The sequence below is a fragment of the Mesoplodon mirus genome, assembly GCF_964341445.2.
Source record: "Mesoplodon mirus genome assembly, chromosome: 2".
NCBI classification, from domain to species: domain Eukaryota; kingdom Metazoa; phylum Chordata; class Mammalia; order Artiodactyla; family Ziphiidae; genus Mesoplodon; species Mesoplodon mirus.
The window spans coordinates 144,565,504-144,584,466 of record NC_138977.1 but is presented as its reverse complement, the minus strand read 5'-3'; the positions used below and the strand labels follow the sequence as shown (position 1 = coordinate 144,584,466).

The following is an 18,963-nucleotide window of genomic DNA, read 5'->3' as shown; positions in this document are numbered from 1 at the left end:
ACTTGTAATTAATTAGATTTTATTTTCCATAAGAAGAAAGATGCTTCTCTTAAAAATAATAAAAATACAGCATCAATAAAATGATACTGATGTATTCCTGAATTTATGCCTGCAATATCTGGGAGGATATGTAGGTAACACCCATTACCAAAAAGAAAAATAATCAGATGATTATTTATACATTGTGAAATTGAAAGGACAATAAAAAACATTTAGAAATATATGTATAATATGTATACATATGTTTATATATATATTATGTATATAAACATTTGAATGCTAATATGAATAGATATGTTTCTCTCATACACTCTCTCCCCATCCCACATTGAATCAAATTTCAGGCCTGTGGGCATCTGGGAATCTCTTTTTTTGCTGTCAGCTCTTTCTCTTTTTACTCCACATGATTTCCTTTGTCTTTCTCACCATTCCTTAGGTGGCTGTCATCTCTTTTTCCTTAGTAATGTGAGGTCCTTGTGACTCAGCTATTCCTGGTTCTGTCCTCAGGGAGCTGCTCAGATCTATCACTGATGAAGGCTTTAAGTCCTTCAGATTCCCCAAACATCCATTTACAAAACAAACAGATCTTCATATTCCGATATTGGCTGCTTCTCATGGTATTACTTTAACATGTTGTTAGGTTGATAGGTGGTGGGAACAAAACAAGTTTGTTGAGTGAAAGAAAATCCCTTTCTGTCACAGTGGAATAAATCAAATTCAGTCCTGTTCCAAGCTCTGCAACTGAGATGAGTCTATACAATTTTATTTGTCAGCTAATAAAGCTGAAAATGTTTCGTTCAAATGATTTCTAATGTTTCAGAACCCAAAATAAGTCATGAAGAGTTTTGGGAAATGCTCACCATTTTAGTTGGGCTCTTTCAGATTTTATTCATTATTAGAATATGTAACAATAACAACAGTCATTCAACTTAAAAACAGCACAAGGCCTATAAAAATTCCCAACAAGAAGAGGCTGCACAAAGGGAAATACAGGAAAACTGAAATGACAGGACTTGTTTCAGATACTTAGTGGTGAAAGGTCTTAAAACCTTTGTTTTCTTCAAGGCAAATTTTGTTCAGAGACCGAGATTGTCTTTGCCAATAATTTATTTAACACAGGTTCACTGTAGGAATTATAGTTTATAATAATATTTTACAAGGCAATAGAATACAGAAAAACTTCTCTTAATAAGATAATAAAGAAATAACCTACTCCATATCAGTGATAGATAATTACGGTATTGTTCCAGGCAAGGGGGAGATGAAAGAAAGTCCAAATTTAGTTGAGGATTACCTTTCTATGAGTTGGTTCTCTGTAGAATCAGTCCTTCCAACTAAAAGCTGGGTATCAGCTGCTGGCTTAGGTACCTTATTTCTGGGGCATGAAGCTAGTGGGCAACAGTACCAGTGTGGGCAGGCAAGGTGACAGCTCCAAAGGTTATTACTGTATGGACAGTTACACAACTTGTGCCACTGCCTCTGAAGAGTAGCCTTGCTAAGGCAAAAACGGATGTCCCTTCCCTTCCTGAGACTACCGCACAGTTTAACACCACTGCTGACCAAGAGCAGCCTGGCTGTAAAGGAGCAAGTGTCTCGATCTTTAGAGAGCTATTTAGGTCATCAAAGAGTAGCCTTGTCCAGACTGAACACTCTTCAGTTGCTGGTCAAACTTATTGGTATTTAAAGTTCAAAAGTCTGTCATGTGACTTGTACTGTGGTGTCAATGATGAAATAGTCCTTTCCACTCCAGGTGTGAGAATTCGATAAGTAAGTCTTAATATCTAACTTCAATTTTATCAAAATGATTTATTCTAAAGAAGTTTAAACCATCAACAGCTTTGTCCAAAACAAGCTTTCAAGACATGGATTTGAAATCATAACAAGTCAGTATACAATTTTAAAGTCATATATCTTTAACCTGAGAGCAAAGAGGAAAATTTCATCTGAAGGCATTCCTTGGAGATGCTGCAGAATGGGTGCCAGTCCACCGCAGTAAAATGAATACCACAATAAAGCCAGTCACACAAGTTTTTTGGTGCACATAAAAGTTATGTTTACACTATACTGTAGTCTGTTAAGTATGCAATAGCATTATGTCTTAAAAAAGTGCATACCTTAATTAAAAAATACTTTATTGCTAAAAAACTGGTAATCATTTTTGAGCCTTCAACGAGTCCTAGTGGTAACATCAAAGATCACCATAACAAATATAATAGTAATGAGAAAGTTTGAAATATTGCAAGAATTACCAACATGTGACACAGAGACATGAGCTGAGCAAATGCTGTTGGAAAAATGGCACCAGTAGACTTGCTCCTCATGGGGTTTCCACAAACCTTCAGTTTGTAAGAAATGCAATATCTATGAAGCCAAAGAGAACAATGTATGCCTGCCTGTACTGTCGCCAGTGTCTTCTTAGGATCTTAGAAATAAGGAGTACATGATTACCTGCAAATAACTCTTAATGGATCTGAGCAGAGATATGCCAAGGCAGATACCTTTGTGATTATATATCTTAGTGATTGTCATCCATGTAAACAATTATTTGAAAAGGCTAACAGTTGAAAATTTTACGTTATTTGGTTTTTATTTTTGCTATTTTATTTATTTTGCTATTTTATTTCTTCTTTTAATGCTTGAAAAACCCTTATGATTATTCTATCATATTTCATTGTCTTAAAATATGTTATACTGGGGCTTCCCTGGTGGTGCAGTGGTTGAGAGTCCGCCTGCCGATGCAGGGGACACGGGTTTGTGCCCCGGTGGGATCCGGGAGGATCCCACATGCTGCGGGGCGGCTGGGCCCGTGAGCCATGGCCGCTGGGCCTGCACGTCTGGCGCCTGCGCGTCTGGAGCCTGTGCTCCGCAACGGGAGAGGCCACAGCAGTGAGAGGCCCGGGTACCGCAAAAAAAAAAAAAAATGTTATTCTGAAGTTTGAATTTTTAAAAACTTTCCTTTGATCATAAGGTCCTAAGTGTTAAATTCTTTTTAGATTCAATTATATTTGTTATTAGTACACAGTGAATCAAAACAAAATAGATTTATTATAAATTTTTATAAATAATTATTAATTATCAAAACTGAAATTTTGAAATACAAGAAATACATCTCTTTGTTCTTTGAATATTTTATTTTGGGAATTTTCAAATCTACAGAGAAGCTGAAAGAAGAGTACCATAGTCATCTTCACATCCTTCACTTAGATTCACGAGTTGTTAATGTTTTGGCACATTCACCTGAGGAGAGATTAAGTACATATAATATAGAATGACATTTTGTTTCCCAAGTTTATACCAGCCCCAGGTTTAGAATGAAATCCTATTAATAAGTTGTAGCTCAGGCACCCTCCCTTTTTTGGTTGGATTTACAGTCCACCCAAAGGTCTCCCACCTCCTCCCTTATTCCTGAGATGTCCTGGATTTGTCTCAGATGTGCATATGCGTAAGTTTGTTGGTTACCACCTGGAACCTACTATTACCTTCTCTATACATAGCCCTCCTTTAAGAAATATACTGTATCCGTAAAGGGGTGACCTGGAAACTTCCCACAGTCCCAAGTATGCCCACAGGTACCTACCCTTCCCACCAGGCATCAAGAACTCTGATCCAGCATCTCCTTAGCAGAGCACCACTGCCCCTAGTAAATAATGCATGTTTCTCTCTCAGGCTATTACTGCTGTTCTGTGTTTTCTAATGTTCTTGATGCCTTGGAACCAAGTCCATTTATAAATGCTTCCCTGTTCCTTCTGTCATGTTATACAAATCACAGAGGTACCAAAACAGCTGTTTTCCCCAATGCCTGTTTTTAAAAAAATAAAACAACTATTTATATTTTACCCTACAGCATTAATACCATCACCAAAAGACTCAAACATGAATTCCTGGGGAACCTGGTTATGGACAGATTCCTTGTCACCATCTTTCAGTGAAGTAAAGTCCATTTTTCTCTCTGATTTCCAAAGTGTTGTTATTGGGTCTGATTTGCCTTCCTTTGTTCTCACACAGGGAAAGTTCTATTCAGCCGGCTCTTCAGTCTCTCATGCAAGTTGACCCCTAATGAACCTACCATATTTCAGTACCTGTCATGGACACCACTCCAGCTTAAGGTCTTCCCCTTCCCCCAACATTCAGGCACATTCACGCCCATACATAAACAACGCATCTATGAGAGCCAGAAATTAAACCCCAAGTTAGCATGTCTGCACATATGTGTAACATGGTAATTCAAAATAAGAAGAAAAATAATTTAGGAACAAAGTTAACAGAGAAATAAATTTATTTATGGTCAACCTAATTATACTCTTGAAGTAAGAAAAAAGTATGTGATTTGGGTTGTTGGTGAATTCTAGGAGCAAACGCCTTTTGTACCTTTTGCTAGTACAACTAACAGCTAGGAAGGGGGAACATCAAGCCTTGAAATTTGGATAAATTTTGGAATTTCTATTCATTTTGAAACCAATGAAGGAAACTAAAAACTTAGTTTAGTTCAGTGCAATTGTGGTAGTTTGGGGTTTTCTAGAAGTGTCTATGAATTTTTTAAAGCTTGGGAAATTGTTCCCCTCTGAATGTACTGCATGAGTGAACATACTAATTCCGAGAAGTGACCAATCTTTACCCTCCAGTTTTTGTGGTTTCTAATGGTATAATGATGTCTAGTGCATGCGTTTAAAACTTTTGCTGGATTTAAAACAGAAACATATTTAAAAATTTTATTGACTAATTTCATATTCTTGTCTAATTGTGTTTTCATTTTAGAAAAACAAAAATAACCAGGGGCTGTTTAAAGACAAACTAATTAAAACAACATTTCTTTAAAGTTTTTTCAATGTAGCTTATGAAGATTAAACATTTAAATTAGGGGAATGCCTTTTTTTCCCCGAATTGTCTTTATTTTTGAACCTTGGGTGCTGGGAGCTTAGAATATGGAACTCTGCCCAACTTATATGTTGTAATAATTTATTAATTATTTTCACTATTTCTTCATTTATTCAATACATACATAGTAAGAGAAAAATAGTAACTTTACTCACACCATAAGACAGCTGGTAAGGCATTCTGTGAGTGCATTCCTTGTTGTTAGAGAGGAAACAGTTGTAAAAGAAGAACTGTTTCTAATGTTAAAATTTCTAAATTAAAAAAAAACTAAAAACAGTAATTTGTCCAATTTCAGGCAAAATCATTGCTTTCTAACTTGCACTAGCCAATTAAAACTGGTTGATAGGTGCTGTAAAATGCCCACCTTTCCTTATTTCTCTTTTCATTTTATATTTTTGGAGAAAAGAGGGCAACATTCCACAAAGTCCCACACTTTCATTCCTTTGTTAACACCATGTTCATCTAACTGGCTTCCCATTTCATTACTTCTGTCTTGTCTTCATATATTAATTTTGCTTTTCTCTTATCTCCTCTATAATGAAATATTCATATAACTTTCTTTCCCTCTAAATAGACTGAAAAGTAACCTTCAAATGAGAGCCAGGAGAAGAAATAATGGCCCAGTGTTTTCTTAATCTTTATAAATAACACTGTACTAAAATTTGAGGTTTCTAATTTGGTTGTTTTTTCTTGCAGTTAAACGAGTTAAATAATTAAAAAGAAAATTTATACTTACTGAAATTTTTGAAAAATTAGATTTTTACTTCAAAACAATACTTACATATTTTATGTTTCAGTATTTTCAAAGATCTTTAGAGCAAGAATTAATTTAGATACGTCTTATCCATCAGCTCTAATGAGATGAATTTTGAGTTTTCAAGATATAAAAGAGTTTCACTTGGGAATTCCCTAGCAGTACAGTGGTTAGGGCTCCGCACTTTCACTGCCATGGGCCCAGGTTCAATCCGTGGTCAGGGAACTAAGATCCTGCAATCTGCACAGCGTGGCCAAAAAAATGAAAAAAAAAAAAAGAGTTTCACTTGACAGCTATGGTCATGCATTCTGATAATACATATTATTATTTTATATATATTTTTATTTGTAATCTCTGAAAAATAAATGCCATGTTGGCACTAAGCACTCAATAAATCCTCAGCAGTTAAACATGGCTCCTGGGCCCCAGAAGCCCTGCCAGGACTTGGGATTCAAGAGAGGGTAAAGGGGCGGGGAGAGTGAATGAGTGCATAGATAAGCATGGATGGTAGGGTTGTGAGATATTTTTGCTTGAGAACACTGAGTTTAAATTTGTCTATATTTTGACTTTAGAATCTCATTAAATTTGGTGTTGTTTTAACCTGTATTTTAAGATCTATTCTGTATTGTCTAGAATTATTTAAATTACTCTGAGGGTCCTATTATCTTCTTGGGGTTATATAATACAGATATGTATGTAAATATTCTGACACTCATTTGCAAACATGTTACAATTTTAATTCCCACTAAGCCTACTCGTAAGTTTAGGCTTCACATAACATAAGAGTATGTTCACCAGTTCATTTTTCCATGTGTGCAATAGTTTAGAGCATTTAATATTAATTCTGAAGAACTGAAGTTTCTTAAATTGATCTCAGTCAAAAAACAAGTTTGTATTCAGAAGGTTTAGGGAAAACAATTCCGATTCAGATGTGAGTGTCTGTATCATTTATTTTCCTTTAGTACAATTAAATCAATTAATTTTTGTAGCATATATTTTAAAGTGAAAAGAACATTTGACTTTTAAAGGAAAACTTTCCGTAAGGCATTCTCACGAAAGAAGCTTTACTGACCATTTGGAAACATTTATTTTTTAAACAAAGTGGTAAAGCAGAAATGGCCTTACCAGGCAGAAAATACTGCTCTGGGACAAAATTTCAAGTCTCTTGATAAAAAATACAATTGTGGTTAAATTCATGGGTGGCTTGTTTTGCTTTTGTTGCCAAGTGTTGGGAACCAGTGGTCTATGGTGACTGGCAGCAGTTCTCCAGGGACTTTTAAAGCATGTGACCTTCTAAGCTCTAAGACTGAGTTTTAGAGTTACCTGAAAAGCTGTCTCATTGACCAGACCTGTGTTCACTACCATCTTGTGCCTAGCTAAACAAGATGGCCAGATTAGGAAATGTTTCTGAACAGATTTATGATAAATGGATCATTTGATTTATTTTTAGTAACTTGAATGGAAACTTTGATAATATATGTTCAGAACAATTTTTATATTTGAATTAGATACAAGACTAGAGACAGTTACTTTTATGGGTTGGAGAGGGTGGTGGTCTGCTTTCATTTCTTACTATTACTTTTTAAATCCTGAATGATCCCTGCAAAATATTATCATCCTTGTCTTTGTAGATGGGAAAAAGAAGACCAGAAAAGAGTGAGCAGCCTGCCCAAGGTCACACACACCTAGTAAGTACTCAAGCTCAGGCTTGCCTTTCACCAAAGTTTGTTTTTCCATTAAATCGCATGGCCCCGTCCTCCAAATATGGTACCTACCAGAATGTCCTTTAGAGATATTTAGAAATTAAAAGATCACCTTTGGAAGCAGTACTAGATGAATAAACTCTAGGCTTTCTTCTGTTTACTCAGTGAGGTGTGAAATTACCCAAGCATTTCCTCACTAGCTTATAAAAAATTAGAACCTTTTCATTGTGTTCAGTTTGAAACTTAATGCAGAAGTTCTTGTGAATTTAGTTCTATATGTGATTGAATACAGGAAAAAGTGTTTAAAATTATAGCATCTTTTATAGCGCTATAATTAATCCAGGATCATTCTCCAAAAAGCTACTCAATGAAAATATAAATAGCTTTTAAACAGTTTTTTTTTTTCCTTTTTTCCAAAATTGTTCACAGTTCTACTGTTAGCCAGTTAATGTTTTTGGAGGAACTGTTTGGAGTAATAATAGAACTGAAAATGAACACAGTGAAGATGTCAAACATTGTTAATCTAGTGTTCCATTATAAATATGCTAATGTAACATCTGGCAGGAGTTGGAATTTCTAACATGTAGCATACTGATGCATAATGAGTTTATGCTATATAGCTATTCCACAGAATTTAACAAATCCTTCAGTTTTTGGCAAACTTTAGTGTGATTAGCAACTTTCTGCATCCCTTTCTATCTTTTAAGGTAACATTCTTGGATTTGAATTGTTCACTGATGTCAGTGGATCAGAGTCCTGGGTGTTAATCTAGAGAGAATGAAGGATCACAGGTTAGAGACCTGTGGAAAGTGCTAACTGCCGATGTGCGTCTGCTCTGTGTAACATCTGATTAGGCCTGTCACATTCAGCAAAGCTACTGAGAACCTGGTGGAGTTTGCCATAGATTGTAAATTCTGGGAATGCCTATGGAAAAAGACCTTTGTTCATCTCAGTGTGGATTTATTTCTTCCTCTCTTTGATCAGGGAAGAAAAACTTTTTTATTGTTGGTCTCTGTAATTGGTTCTCACATCCTTCTTTCCATATCGGTAAACAAACTGATTAGCTGTTCCTGCTGATAACAAAATAGGAGTGGAGGAATGGAGAGTAGTATTCATGAAATAAACCTAGAGTCAGGACGTGGTCACCTATTTCAAAACCTTGGAGATTATTTGTAACTTCATACAGTTTCCACCTTGTAATGTCTAACACTCAGAAGAAAAATACTTGGTTGGATTTTGAAATATTCTGACCAATTTTTTTTTTTTAATAGATTCCCCTGAAAATCACTTAAAATAGCTAGGGTGGTGGGAAAAAAAAAAGAGAGATAAACCAAATAGGACCTTGGTTTCCTCCTAGATAGATAAAAGAGACCTTATGCTACTGGCATTTTACCTCTGTTTCTGTGTGAGGCTAAGCAACCACCATGGGCTACTTCTTCTTGACTCACAGATGAACACAAGTAGCTGATGGAGTTTTATTTACACAGTTGAGGACAGAACAACACGACCTTCAATGGATAGCAGGGGTTCATGTTTCATAGCTTTAAGACTTTTTCTTAGAGCCATCCAAAATAATCCAGGTTTCCTTAAGACTCTCGGCATGTCACCTCAACCTGTAATTTTTGGGACTCAACCAATGTTTATTTTTAAAAATTATTTGTTTGCTCAAAAAGGATGTTCATTTAAACTTAAATAATATATTACTTATTTGTATGTCTGTTTCTTAAAACCGTCCCATGGAAAAGTCCCTTTTCAAGCTAGGTTCTAAAGGAAAGGCCTGCAGATTGCCCTTTCTCAGTTCTGTTTTCATTCCAGCTTTGGAGTATTAAGGGATTTGGGAAGTTAAGATAAGATCCTCAATCCTAACAAGCCTCACTTTTATCCAAACAAAATTTAAAACCCAAATAAGGGTGTCCATTATACTGAAGCAAATCAAAGGCACTACTAAACTTTGTTGCTTAAAAGCCAGATAATGGTTAAGTGGTTAAATGCTGAACACATGCATAAATAAACACCAGGACAAGAATTTTCTTAATAAGAATTTTGGTAAGAAATTTAAGAAATAAATCTTAAAGTGGAAAGTATTTATATTTTTCTGCTTCAATTCTTATTTCCATTTTGTTTCCCTAAATAACTGATTATACATTTGCCATAGTCCCTATGGAGATTAAGTTGGGGGGCATATTCTGACATACCTTTCTTTTAATCTCTTCCAATTCAGTTTAGTAAATTGCTCTCATGCCCTCTGCTCACACACAGATTTGAATGGTATTTACTTAGAACTCATAAGGAAAAGCCATCGTATGTTATCAAAGTGTATTTGAAAATATATAAATTATACCACATACCAAAGACATAATTCTGTTTTTAATGGATCCGCCAAAAACTGAATTGTCCTTTCCAACCAAAAACAATGTTTGATGTTACAAGAGATGTAAAACTTCTCTTAGAAGTCCTTTAAAAAATTGTTTCTTGCTGCTTTATAAGATAAGTACTACAAAATTGTACTAAATAATTTATCATTTTAATTAAGTGATTTTATACAATGCATTGTTTTGAATTTCTCACTTCTCTCATACTTGCTATTACAATATCTACTTGGGCATTTTGAATATGATAAAATCACTCTTCTCTGGAACTATATACTACACACACAGTGTTCTTAGCATTTACACTCACCATGCAGTGAAATAGATCATTAAACTATTTCTTAGAAAAACAAAGACAAATCTGGAGAAATCTTTGCTTAGTTGATTTCCTATATTTACATTGCTTTTTGTTTCTAATAGCTGTTTGACATCGCATATGGTAGCACAAAGCAAATCCAGAATCTTGTTTTAGCTTAAAACATTGGATAAAATGTGGTAAGTACCACACTAACGTGGAGGATTGAGAGGCTAAAGACAATGCGTTTATTGTACTAGCCTTTAAAATTATTTTAACAACATTAAACAATGACAATTTATTTAACATTTATTATTGCTCCTGGGAGAAAAGGTGTAATTTTTAGAAATTTCACATGCTTTACATAAAACAAGCATATCTAATAGTAAATTAAAAAATTTTAAATCATAGATAATTACTAGTGTTGAAACAACTTTGTTTAGTTTTGTTTGGTAAGAAAGATTTCTCTTATAAAATATGCATTATTTTAACTAAATAATTCCAAAAAATCCTAGGATCAAGAAAGAAATTCCTGTGGCTTGATTGTCTCAGGCAGGTGATGTGAGATGGGGATGCGAGTAATTATGGTCTTTTGAGATTCTGATCTTATTTCCAGACTGCATTTGTTCCTTTTTATGTAAACAGCAGATAACTTGAACTGATTGTCAGGTCTGGTAAGTAAAAAAAGAATCAAAGCTACTGAGGAAAAAAGGTGTATTTCATAGGGTTACTAAATTCACAACAAAGCTTTGAAAGTTATTGTTGAACATGTCATTTATTTTAGAATAAGCCAGCATGGAGTGAGGATGGAATGAATTTTGCTTCAGGTCATCATTATTATAAGCTATTACTAAGATATAAACACAAAAATGTTTGAAATTCTGGTATAGAACAAGGAACTTGCACAATTGTCCTTGTCCAATAACAAAATATTACTTGGTAAGATGAACAAAGAATATTTCTTGTAAGAATGACACTGAATATTTTAAAGAAAAGAGATCTGTTGACTTTATGTGTATGTAGATGGTTTCAATTTAGAAAAGACTATTTGGGAATTTGTCCATCGCAGTTTATTTATCCACTTTATTTTCTCAAAGTCCCTCCTACTGGAAAGCATTTAAGGGTTATTCTTCTTGAAAGAGTTATATGGACTATGTGTGTCCTCTCATTGTTTCAATTAAGGGCCCTCAGTTGTTTTTCTCATTGTGAAGTGAAAAACAAAGAATTAATTTGTTCTCTTCTGTTAAAGGTCTGTTTTGCAAAGGCCAGACGTTTTGTATATTCACATGGAAAGATGGGAACTTTATGTGAAATGGCTATATTCTTGCCTAAGGAAATGTGCAGAATATATTCACTTATGGTGTTTATAAGAAACTCTTTCTGACACTTCAGTGGATAAAAGGGTTTTTGGATTATGGTATACATTATGGATGGATCTGGTACTGTGTAAGTGTTTAAGGCAAGGCACATCATGGTTAATTTATGCACTGTCCACTTGTTTTAATCATATGAAAAAGAAAGGTGAATCTTTTTGAAGAAGCTTTGGTGATACTAAATAATAGCCAGACACCACCAATAAGCCATACACTTATGTCTGCACTAGAGTTAACAGTTTAAGAAAATATAAGGAGTGAATAGACCCATTTTCTTCAACAATTCATATTTTCTAAAAAAAAAAATCATAGAAAAATAAATGCAGTTTTCATGGCTTGTATGTTTCAAGTCCATAAACACGTAGGCTATTAAAAAAAAATTCCATAAGGGAATTATAGCCTATTTCCTCTGATAGGAAAACTTCATCTTTTAAGTATCTTACATTTGATTAAGTGTAAGAAATGAAAAGTTTACGCAGGCCAGATGAAGGATATAAGAATATACAACCTGCTTGCGTAATTATAAAGTAAACATCATTTATTTTGCTCTTATTCTGTGTTAGAAAAATGATAGATTTACATCCACTTTAAAAAATCCTGATAATAATCCTATAAAGAATGGATTGTTTTTCTCATTTTACTGATGAGGAAACGTAAGCTCCCAGAGACTAAATGACCTGTCTGAGGTTGCACCACTAATGCCTTGCCTTACTAGGATACGTGGCAACTACAACTCTTCTTTCTTGTGTATCAGACTGCCTCTTTTATGTAGTCAGGCACTCGTAATACTCATGTCCAAGTCAAGGTTCTTATAAGAAATAGAAAATGTACTCAAAGTTTTCAGAAAAGAATCAGTTGAGGAGGATATTATTTTAAATGCTTGTAAGATCTCCATAAGAATTCAGGACATGTTGAATTTGTAGCCCTTTGGAAGAGCTCCAGAGAATGCTCTCTCTCTCATCTCCATTTCTCTTCACAGCACATAAATGCTGAGCTCCCACTCATCCTCTTCCAGTCTTCTTAGTGTGCAGGACTGCGGCCAGCATCCCCATTGCTGCCTATTAGAAAGTCTCTGCAAACCTCTGATTGACCCCAGTTTATATTCTGGAGCCAGGGCACTCAGTTCAAGATCTCAGGGCTAGGCTTTCAATCTCATTGCTGGTTCAATCAGATCTGATGGCAGGAATGATCACACACTCTCTCTGCTTACTTGGAGGGGCACAAATGCACATTCAGATATATCTGGTACAAGCCAGAACTTCTATTTTCCTGGGATTTGGGAATTTTATTTGCACTTTTCTGTTCCATAATTATGAGGAGCATGAAGAATTTAAGTTCACATAGGACACTGAAGAGTTGATGATTCAGTAGATGCTTTACATTTCGTGATTGGTTGGTGAAATATTTTGAGTTTCTGGATTCTAAATGAATATGTTTAAAGAATTAAAAAAGCTTTTTATAGGCCTTTTCTCCATGGGGAAGAAAATAGAGGTTATAGTCTCTTTTGCTGGTCACTAGAGTTCTCTTAACAGTAATGTTCTAGAGGAAATGTGAGAGGATATTAGTACCATTTTTCTCTTTCCTGGAAAATGGTAAACGTCCATGGAGAAGAAAACCTCTCCATAGGTTATTTTTGTTTCCATTAACTTTAGTAATTGTTCTCTTTTTCAGTTGGCTGGATTAAAAGAAAAGATAATTCATGACAATACAAGAGAATTTAATTGAAAAGCCTAGGGGTGTTCTTGCATAGTAAAGAAGCAATTCAAAACGTTAGTCTGTGGGCTTCCCTGGTGGTGCAGTGGTTGAGAGTCTGCCTGCCGATGCAGGGGACACGGGTTCGTGCCCCGGTCCGGGAGGATCCCACATGCTGTGGAGCGGCTGGGCCCGTGAGCTGTGGACGCTGAGCCTGTGCGTCCAGAGCCTGTGCTCCGCAATGGGAGAGGCCACAACAGTGAGAGGCCTGCATACTGCAAAACAAACAAACAAACAAGAAAACAACGTTAGTCTGTGCTTAGATACATTCCTAATGAAATTTTAAACATTACGAAGTTTGTTAACCTCTCACCATATTGTAGCAAGATATTTATTTGTCTTCGAGGTTTGTGTTGATAGCTCTTAGTTCTAAAGGACACCAAAGCACTGATGTTAGTAAAACCCAGAGAACTAAAACTAGTCCGATAAGAAACACAGGCTTGTGTCATCAGTAGTTTACATTTTCTGCCAGTCTTTACTTCTAGTACAAAAATATTTCCCAAGGAAAAGACTAGCTACAATTGGAAGACGCTTTAAACTGTTATGCCTTTGCATCATTTATTCATTAATCTTATTGAATAGTTTAAATTAAAATAACATTTGTAATAGCTGTAGCTATTGCTTAATTATGCTGCTACTACGACAAATGAATTTCTATAGACTCGATTATAAAACAATCCAGAATAAATTTATTTTCCTATTTTACCCTTTTCAGTAATACACTACTTATAAAATAAAGAGAAAGGTTGTGCATTGAATTTATGACTATATATGAAGGCATTTTATCCTGTTTTTGGCTTTGGAAGATTTTAAGACATTGTGAAAATATCTCCAAACTACGGCATCGTATGTTGAGGAAGTGATTAGACCATCCCATATTTTATGGTGCATAGTTTTATAGTTTAGATAGATTTCTTGTCAATCATCTGTTTCTTATTCAAATGCCAGTAAGTCACTTTATGGTGGACTGAAATTGAATATTTTATCTTTATGTAGTGTGAATTTCAATTGTATGGGATTTGGGGGAAAAGAACACCTGCACATAAACAACAAAAAAAAGGAAATCATAGAAAATATTATCAGAGTTGTCATATCTTCAGCTACTGCCTTTTTTTTTAGAAATTCAAGATATAAAATAAGTAAATACATAAGCAAGCGTACACACACACACACACACGCATGTACTTATACTGTTATCTGGGCCTGAAGTCAGATTAACCCCAAAGTGTAGTCCAAGCGGAATATTAGATAGCTCATATACTTGGCCTCCCAAAAGCAATGAAACTGTATCATTGGCTGCAGTGGCTCTTCATGTGTATCATGTATTGTCGGGAAAAAATAACTGGACTTAACATACACAATACAGCTAAATGAATATTAGGCAAAGCATAGTGGATGGAATATAAGCCTGGCTCAGTCTGTAATCTTTCTGAACCTCAGTTTCCATGTTTGTAAAGTGGTAATAATTGCTTGGCTTACTTTACTACGTTAATACAAAGGGTAAAATGAGATGATATATGTGAGAGTGCTTTGTTATCTAGCCCACACTCCACATAACTGACATATTATTTGGGGGAGTCAAGAGACTAAGTTATGTTTATGACTGCATTTTGGACAAAGCTTAAAAAGAATGTTTGTGTATGTTAAAGGTAATATGGTTGGATATTGGAGAATGGTTTGGAAAGTTGTTGGGTTGTGTTTTGGCTAGAAACTAAGTCACACAATTCACACATCTTTTAAAATATTGTTTTCCAAGTGACACATGCAAGTAATTTTAAAAAGTCAAATAATTCAACAAGATTTATTTAAAACAAAGAGTTATCTCCTGTCCACTCTGCACCCAAATACATAGAACACATCCCTAGTCCTCAGAGTTAGCTATTTTCAACTTTTAGATACTTAGCTGCTTATTTGTTTAGTATTTAACTCTGTATTTCTAAATAACATATCATACTATTTCTTGATATTTCATCTTAACTTTCCATGGGTGGAAGATAAGACTTTGGCTACCTTTCACACCATCCACCTCCCAGACACACACACAGACACACACACACGTACACTCGTATACATGCACACTCCGGTGTGCACCTATCTTTGCACACCTACTCACTAGTACACCCACACGTACACTTGTATGCATGCACACTCCCATGCACACCTATCTTTGCACGCCTACTCACCAGTATACACACACGTATACATGAACACTCGTGCATACACACTGCCATGTGCACCTGTCTTTGCACACCTACTCACTAGTACACACACAGCCTCTGACATCAACCTAATATAGTTACAACATGAGTTTTGGTTGAAAAAATAGTTTTTACATTATTATGAATCTGTAATATTATTCACTACTGATGCTCACCATTATGTTTTTGTACAAAGGTTTTACTTTCCCTGATGTTATTTTATATATTCGTTTCATTTTCTATATACTAATCACTAATTAATTCCCAGACTTTCCATCGTAAGTGTAATCCTCATCTCAATAATTTCAAATACATCAAGGATCCCACCAAATTTGGCTTCTTGGGGATCTCTCCCTGAGCCCTCTGTCCTCCCGCTCTCATTTTCTAGCTGTGATTCTGAGATCTCCCTTTGTCTTCACCCAAAGTATTAATTACCTGTGCTTTTTTTCTCTCTTGATTCTCTTAATTCCAGGATCTCATGTTTTATCCTTCCTTAATTTAGTCTCATTCTATTGGTACATACCTCCAGTAACATCCTAAGAAATGGATTTAGCTGGGGATTCATTTTTTTTGAAAACTTGCATATCAGAATATGTACTTATTCTACTCTCACACTTGCTAATAGTATCACGGGACTTAGAATCCAACGTTGAAAATTATTTTCTTTCAGAACTTTTGTTATTGCTCTCTCTTGCTGCTATTAGGAAGTTTCTGATTTCTAGTCCCTTGTTTGTGACCTGAACTTTTTCTGTCTAGAAGCTTTTGGGATGCTTTTCTTATTTTAAGTATTGTATCATTTCAAAATGATGGGCTTTGCTATCATCTTTTTCCCCCTGTTTCTTTGAACCCTTTGTGGGCCCTTTAACACTGGAAACATATATGGTTTGCTTTCTTACTTTTTTTCTTAATAATTTCCTCTGCATTATTTTTTCCATTCTCTCTTTTAGAAATTCTTATCATTCATTAATTTAGTTTGAGGTAGTTTCTGTAAATTTCTTAGCTTCTCTCTCTGGAAGAAGATTTATGATTTAACAGTAACTTCTAAGCTTTCTATTTTTTGTAGTATCACCTTCATAATATTCAAGAACTATTATTTGTTGTTGGAATGTTCATTTTAATAAGATCTGGTTTTATTTGTTTTATATATACATATATTCAGTCATTCAAAAAATATTTTTGAGCACCTAAGTGCCAGGTACTGTTTTAGGTAGAGAACAAAGTAAATAAATAACTTTTTGTTCCTGGGATTTGCATTCCAAAAGGGAAGACAGTGAAAAAATGAGCTGAATTACTAAAACATATAATATGTTAGATAATAAGTCCTTACAAGGAAAACAAGCTAGGAAGGGGAACATGAACTTGTGGGGAAGGGGAATTGACATTGGAGATAGGGTGGCTCTCTGTCTGTCAAGGGAAAAGCATACGGAGAAGATGCTGAAGGAAGTGGGATAAGAAGTCATTTTTGAATATTTGTTGAACGTTTTAGATCCCACAGGAAATGTGTGCTTGGAATGTTCAAATAGAAGCAAGAAACTTGAGTGTAGGGAATAGGCTAGGGGAGGCTGGCAGCAGGTGAGGTCTCAGAGAGGTAGGCTGACAGACCAGTCATGTAGGCCTGGAGGAATTTTGGATTTTATTCTACATATAAGCAGAAGCCACTTGAGTATTTTGAACAAGGGATTGGCAAGATTTAATTTGTTTTTAAGGAATCTTTCTTATAGCTAAGTAGAAAATAGCTTAATAAAAATAGATAAGATAATAATGCTGGCTGACATTTATATATTTCTTATTGTTTGTCACACTCTGTTCAAAGTGCTTGATCTATGTTGTTAAGTCCCAACAACAATCCCGTGAGTTAGATACTATTATACTCCTCCTTTTACTGGTAAGGAAACACAGGTACGCAGTCATTAAGTAATTTGCCCATGGCATACGGCAGGTAACTGGCTCATCTAGGATATAAATCCTTGCAGTGCACTTTCAGAATCTGAGCTCTAGCCCGGAGCTCTCTTGGAGAGGTGACAGAGTGTGTGCAGGGCTATTAGTTTGCAATAGTCTGCGTAAGTGAGGTTGGTAATTTGGACAAGGGTTGTAGTGGTAGAGTTGTTGAGAAATTGCTGAATGTGAGAAGGGTTTGAAGGTAGAGCTGTCAGGATTTGCTGACAGATATGTGGGGAAAAAAGACTCATGGTCAAGGAAGACTGAGTATTTTAACTATAACAGTTAGGTAACTGAGGTTCTATTCACCAGGGTACGGAGCATTGTGAAGGTAAGTTTGGCGGGAGTAAATCAAGATTTTGGTTTGAACACATTGCATTTTAGATGTCTGTTAAGCAGTCCAGTGGAAATAACCACAGAAGAACTGGATATTGTTGAATTCTGGAATTTAAAATAGGTTAGAAATGGGATACAGATTTTAGAGACACAACATATATTTGGTATGTAAAGCAACTGAGGTGGATGAAGTCAGCTAGGGCAAGTAGAGATAAAGAAGAGGTTTGAGCACTGAACCCTGCATCATTGCAACACATAAAAATCAAGATATTCAGAAAAGGAGGCCGGGAAGAGAGCCACCAGTCAAACGGGGAAAACTATGAGATCATAGAGACTCAGATCAATTAAAGTATGCTTCATGAAGGAAGGATTGATCAACAGAAAAAAGTGCTTCTGAGGGATTGAAGGAGTTAAGGACTGAGAAGTTCTTATTGGATTTGAAAATATAGTCATGGGTCACATAGAAAAGAGCATTTTTAGTAGAGTGGTAGAATAGATTGAAAGAGAATGGGAGGAGAATAGTGGATAGAACAGAGTACAGGTAACTCTTTTGAGAGTTTTGCTCTAAAGAAGCGAAAAATACTGGAGGAGTGGGAATGGTCCAGTAAGTGGATGGCATTCCTGATGTAAAAGAGTGATGCAATAATTGCAAAAGCAAAGGTCATGAGTAGGAGAGAGGGTATGGGATCCAGTGCACAATGGAAGAATTGACCTTAAGAACAGAGGTAGTTTGTTCATTATAATCATATTTGGGAGTGGGAGAATATGGATGCTCTCTTTTATTTGCACCTATTTATTCAATAAAATAGAAATGTAAGGCAATCAGCTGAGAGTGATGAGCAGGAAGGATATTTTGCCTGTTTGAGGAGAGGAGAGAAGAGAATGGGTAAACCAATTTCAGAGAGTGGGAGAAAGAATGGGCCAGTTAAAAATGGTAGGGCTGCTGGGCTACAAGGTGGTTTGTGGTCATGAAATTAAAGGGAGATAAGTTACCAAGGCTGTGTATTTTTCTGCAGACGTATCCATCTCTTCTAGTGTAGACAGAGAAAAGACTGAAAGTTGGATTCAACCAGATGAGTTTGAGAGAAGATGGAGAGAAGGGCAAGAAGATTGAGGGTGGGGAGCGAATATAATAAGGGGCTAAGGAATGTATGTAACAGAAATTTAAGGAAGCTGAGGACAGGAAGGGGAATATGACAGTGAAAAATTGATAATTCCGTAAACTAAGGGGTCCAGAAATTGTCGTAAACAGGGTATAAAAGCACGAGGTGGAAAAAGAAGAGGTGATGAACTTGCAGTAATCACATATTAATACTCAAGTCATAGATTTGAGCAAACACATCTGAATGAACATTAAAGTAACTGTATAT

At 35.5% G+C, this 18,963-nt stretch overlaps 1 long non-coding RNA gene across 1 annotated transcript in view; it reads left to right on the top strand.

Annotated features, from left to right (window-relative positions):
* LOC309812594 overlaps positions 1 to 18,963 on the top strand; it is a 172,041-nt gene that overhangs the window by 18,536 nt on the left and 134,542 nt on the right. Inside the window, exon 2 of the long non-coding RNA XR_014295352.1 lies at positions 7,261 to 7,317. This is a non-coding gene — a long non-coding RNA (uncharacterized lncRNA). The remainder of the gene's footprint in view (positions 1 to 7,260; positions 7,318 to 18,963) is intronic.